The following is a 6000-nucleotide window of genomic DNA, read 5'->3' as shown; positions in this document are numbered from 1 at the left end:
AGGCATTCGAAGTATTGGTCAGATTGTACCCACAGACAGAAAGCAGAGAGCAAAGAATCTGAGGTTTACCCCCCTTCTTTCTTTATATGCAGTCTGGGACTTCAGCCCATGGAATGGTGGCTTGTACCTTCGGAGTGGGTGTTCCCATCTCAGTTGACCCAATCTAGTTACACTTCCATGGGCATGCCCAGAGCTGACCTAATGTAGACAAGCCCTTACGGTGATGCCCAGAGGCTGACCCAATCTAGACAAGCCCTAAGGGTGATACCCAGGTGCCGACCTCATCTAGACAAGTCCTTTCAATGATGCCCAGAGGCTGACCTAATCTAGACAAGCACTAAGGGTGATACCCAGGTGCCGACCTCATCTAGACAAGCCCTTTCAATGATGCTCAGAGGCTCATTCTTACACAATTCTATTGCCTGTCAAGCTGATGATCATTATTGACTATCATACCCCTTAGATTCCCACTTCTGACTGAATTTGACAGATAAATTCTAGGGGACATATTATAATTATGGTCTGGTAAGTAAAAAGCTACATACTGGAACAGAAAGGGCAGATAAAAGAAAATGCTGGGACATTCCTAATGCCTTGGACCTGTGGCAGTAGCTGTCTGCTGATCCTCTGCTATGGGAGAAAAAAAAAACAACAACAACCATCTTTCCTGTTAAGCTAGTTATCACTTGCCACTAAATGAGATTTCTAAGTAATAGCCAGGTTAAACTGCCCTGAGGACCATTTGTGCCACTCTTGAGAGGAGACTGTTGTTTGATTGCATGACAAAAGGAAAGTTCTGACACCTTAGTTCAGGTTTTTCTCTAAAATTTGAGGATGCAGACATAACCTTCTTTTTGTGCCTCCATCCTTGCCTTAGTCTAGACTAGTGGTTCTCAACTTTCCTGATGCTGCCGTCCTTTAACACAGCTCCTCAAGTGTGGGGAACCCCCCCAACCATAACATTATTTTTTTTGCTACTTCATAACCATAATTTTGCTACTGTTATTAAATTGTATTGTAAATATCTGATATTCAGGATATCTGATATGTGACCCCTGTGAAGGGTTCATTCAACCCCCTAAAGGGGTCATGACCACAGGTTTAGAACTGCAGATCTAGAAGCTTTCTCAGTTCCTAGAACCTTCCTTGTTGTCTAACCAGCACCCACTTTCTTTTTAAACTTTTTCAATTGATTTTACTAGGAATAGATATGACGTTGGGCATAGAATTGGCTGTGTTTCAATGCCAAGAATATTCTTTTCACTTCATGTTTTAATCTTTTTCTATTGTTGTTATTGACAGGATCTTATATTTCCAAAGTTGGCCATGAACTCACACACACTTGAGGACGGCTTTGAACTTGTGATCTTCCTGTTTCAACTTCCCAGTGCTAGGATAACAGATTGCCACCACATCAGATTTTACGTAGTTTTGGCGATTGCATGTCAGGGAAGTGCAGGTCCCTTGAATTTCTTCTCTATATTGATGACTCTGTTTCAAAATTACAGTTTTCAGTAGCTTTATTAAATCAGACATCTGCTTTGAATTCTGTATATGTTCAACACCATGGATCCATGACAGCGGTCTATACTTTGCTTCCCAAATACCTAGCATGATGGGTCAACTATAGAAGAGCAGTATAACAAATAAAAATTAACTAGAGCATAAAGACCTCAAAAGTGCCAAAGGGATGGGAAATATGCAACAGAAATTCATTTTGAGGAAGGAAGGAGGTTGTGATGGAAGAGATGACAAAACTGGACCCCTTGTGCACGTAAGTTAGAGGGGCAGCAATTTCAGACAAGGTGACCATGCGTGATCTCTATTCTGTCTTGCTTCAGAAGCCAAATTTTGACAAAGTCACCAGACAAGGAGTAATAACCTTGTCAACCCAAAGCAATTCTGTAAAACTTAGTTCCAGAGTATTTACTCCCTCGATGACGAAAACATGAATCACATTTTGTGACCACTCGTCAACCAACCAGTATCTCCAGTCTGCCTATGATAGCAGTGGGAACCTGGGTGATGGTTTCTGTGCCTTCCACCTTGGACACTCAGAGCTTCTCTGCTGGAATTTGCAAGTTCTCTTCAACAAGGGACTCCCAAACCAAGGACTTAGGAGACAACTAGAGACTTACCCACACCCTCACCAGTAAAGAATCTATGTGATCACAAGAGCCTGGGCCGAGAACAGACCCACAAAGATCCTGGCTACTACAACTAAAGTTTTCGGCTCTTGCGGAAGTTTTCGGCTCTTGCGGAAGTCAGCAGATTTCTGGGTCTGCCAGAGGCTTGAGGTCCTCACGTGCATTTATTCAAATCTTTCCCCAGGAGACAGATGAGCCTGCGCACATGAAGCAGCCATCTGTGTTTCCCTCGTTCTAAACAACCTGTCTGTAGTAACATCTCCATGATATGTTTCCCATGGAGTTTAGTGCTCTCCAGCTCCATGAACTTATTATACATAACTCCTTCTTTCCTGTGTGGATCCATTTTACTATCAGATAATACAGATCTGTGAATGACCAAGGGTTTCCTCTTCTAGGAGTAACTTTGCATCCTCCACCCCTGCTTTCTTGTGCTGCCTGTCAGTGAGATGATGCCTACAGAGGGCTTCAGGAGAACCCTTGAGAAGGGTGCTTATTTAAACTTGGGGACATCCGTTCTGGTGCTGCCATCAGACTCACGATGCTGTTATCAGACTCCTGGTCCATGGAGAAACTTTCCCAGACCTCATGATTCAGTGCTGTCCCCAGCCAGTGGCTTCAGGGATAGAAAGTCACTCTATGAGTTATATGGGATGAGTTCAGAGTACACTCACATTGGGAGGTAGAATGTACATATGAAGCAAACTAAATGCCCCAATTAAAACTGTTTCTAATTATTTTCAGGTTAAAGTACTATCTATCATATCAATATCTTCCTATTTAAATAATGATCGCTTTGATCCTAACATCTAATTAACTTTGAACTGTTTTCTCCTTTTGTACAACCATCCCAACACAGCCAAAGACTGTCCAGGATGTTTCTGTGACTCACACCAGTCTTGCTTCTTACTGACCTCTAAGGAGCTGCCCTTTACTCTTGTGGCCCCTAGCCATCCCATGCCAGTGTCTGGTGCTGCCTTCAGCCTGCCTTTACTGCGAAAGGCCACATTCCCTTCCGCATTCTTCTCCTGGTATTATTCAACACTGAAATTTCCATTACACCTGTGAACATTAGTGATAAATTTAGACACTGTCTTCTTCTGGCATAGAAAAGCTTTTGACATTCAAAATAAAATGGTTCTTTTTTTGGAGATTATTAACAATTCATGGCTACACATTCTGGCTCATTTGCATAACAGCACCTCAATCTTATACTTTATCACACAAGAACTTATGCACAGGAGAGGGTGTGTTATTTTCTCAAAGTCGGGGCATTTAGATTCATAAACTATTATTAGAAAATAATAAAATGAGTGGGCGCACCTCTCATGGTCCTGACTTCCTTGCTCATGTTCTCCCTCCTTTTGCTCCTTATTGGGACCTTGGGACCTCAGTCCGGTGCTCTAATGTTGGTCTCTGTCTCTACCTCCATCCATAGCCAGATGAAGGTTCTATGGTGAGGGGCGCACCCACCCACTGAGACAGTGGGGCTGATCTATTAGGGAGCTCACCAAGGCCAGCTGGACTGGGACTGAAAAAGCATGGGATAAAACCGGACTCTCTGAACATGGCAGACAATGAGGGCTGATGAGAAGCCAAGGACAATGGCACTGGGTTTTGATCTTACTGCACGCACTGGCTTTGTGGGAGCCTAGGCAGTTTGGATGTTCACATTCCTAGACCTGGATGGGGGGGGGGGGACCTTGGACTTTCCACAGGGCTGGGAACCCTGACTGCTCTTCTGACTGGAGAGGGAGGGGGAGAGGAGTGGGGGGAGAGGATGGGAAGTGGGAGGCTGGGAGGAGGCGAAAAATTTTTTTCAATAAAAAATAAATAAAAAAATAAAATGAATATGTTTTAATAAAGTGTTTAAATATGTAAACATGTTAATATTAATAAACAGCACAGTGTGTTGATCTCTATGTAACAGAGATAATTACTATTATACTTATTATCACTGTTGAACATAAATAAACTAAGACTTCAAACAGAAATACGAGGAACTCTAGTCCTATTTCTTAATCATCTTGACCTACAAGGAAAAAGATTCCATTCATGCAATCAGTGATTTCATACTTAACTTTATTTTTATAGATTACAAAGAATGTATTCTGTAGCATAGAAAACAGGGTCTCATCTTGTTTCATATGGAACAACTGCATGCTGGGCAAGCACACACACATGGACCTGTGCATTGGATTGTTTACATAACTGGTGTGTTTGTGGGGGTGCAGAATACTTTGAAGAAAGACTCAGAATTTCAGTAAGTCAAATCTTGCCCACCCCACTTTTGAAAACAGAAAGCAGAGGGCTAAATAATCCAACCCAAGAGCAATAATCTAAAAATGAATCAACAACCACAGCAAAACCCCACAAACAAAACCCCTAAAATTTAACTATGGAATGTTAAACATCTGGGCCCCCTCCAGATATGTTTCACATACATTCCTATTTAAATTACTTTTAATACACAATGAGAGGCATGCTAGGTTATCATGTAAGAAGAAGTCTGGAATAAGACAAATTAGATTGAAAATCAAATCCACATATAATTTTATTTTTTGTTACTTTTTAACTTCTAGGCCAACCTATTATTAAAACAACCACTTTCATCTTTTTATTCTTGAGGAAATTTTTAGATCAAAGTGACTCATAAGTTAACAGCTACAAATCACAGCAAATGCCAGGACCGAGTTCATCACTCTATTCCCATAATCACTGCACTAATTTATTCCACAAGTCCATCAAGTTTGATAATTTGGGCTGGCCTCAAATGACTGCTAGCATTTGTGTTACAGTTAGGTTGTTTGTTTGCTAGACACAGGCTCTCTGCATTTGTCATCTGATCTATCAGAAGGGCGTAGGACAAGTGATTGATGGAGCTTGATTGAAAGAAGCGATCAAACAACACACAAAAACCCAAAGTGCAGTGTCCTATCCACGGCTAACTGAACCTCATCTGTTTCCGGACTGTCACTGTTCTCCTGTGAGTTACATTCTCTCACCCCACATGGTGTCACCGGCAGTGACAGTTAGGACTGTGTGGGAGAAACAGAACTGAAATACTGACACAAATACCCTACATTATTTACATTTTAGAAAATCAGACTTTGAGCAAGGCATAAAAAATAGAAATAACGATTTTCAGCAAGAAGGCCAGGCAGACCATTTACTTTAAGTAAACAAACAAGGTGTAAATTGTGACCTACCAATGCCTTTCCCTTCAGCCTTGTTTTACGACTCCACACAAGAACTAAATGCGGTTCAGAAACCTTGCAGTCGACACTGGCTGGTGATTAAGGGTTACACCCTTCAGATAGATGAAGCCTGGCGCCCTAGCACACAGTTCACAACTATATCTTTCCTTCTTCATCCCAAATGTTCAAAACCACAATAGATCAGATTTATAATGTCTGAAAAAAAAAACACAAATACCAGACACACTTCATTTTCCCAGAGACCACTTCTAGTGTTCTCCTTGATCCAATATGTTTATGTGCTTATTCTCTCATGCAATTTCTTTCTTCTTCACAAATTATTTGTCTTGATCTCTCCATTACATTCTAAGCCAGTGGTTCTCAACCTGTGGGTCATCGTTCTCAAATCTATGGGGGCTGCACATATCATATATCCTGCATATCAAATATTTAAGTTATGATTTATAATAGTAGCAAAATACAGTTATGTAGTAGCAACAAAATAATTTTATGATGGGGGGGTCAACATAACATGAGGTACTGTATTAAAGGTGGCAGCATTAGGAAGGTTGAGAACCACTATTCTAAACAATATGAAACTAAGGATGGATTCTTCCCCCTCATCGATGGCTCACCACTTAGGTCAGAGCCCACAG

Source organism: Microtus pennsylvanicus, chromosome 8 (assembly GCF_037038515.1).
Source record: "Microtus pennsylvanicus isolate mMicPen1 chromosome 8, mMicPen1.hap1, whole genome shotgun sequence".
Lineage (NCBI taxonomy): Eukaryota > Metazoa > Chordata > Mammalia > Rodentia > Cricetidae > Microtus > Microtus pennsylvanicus.
Note: the sequence above shows the minus strand (reverse complement) of the source record.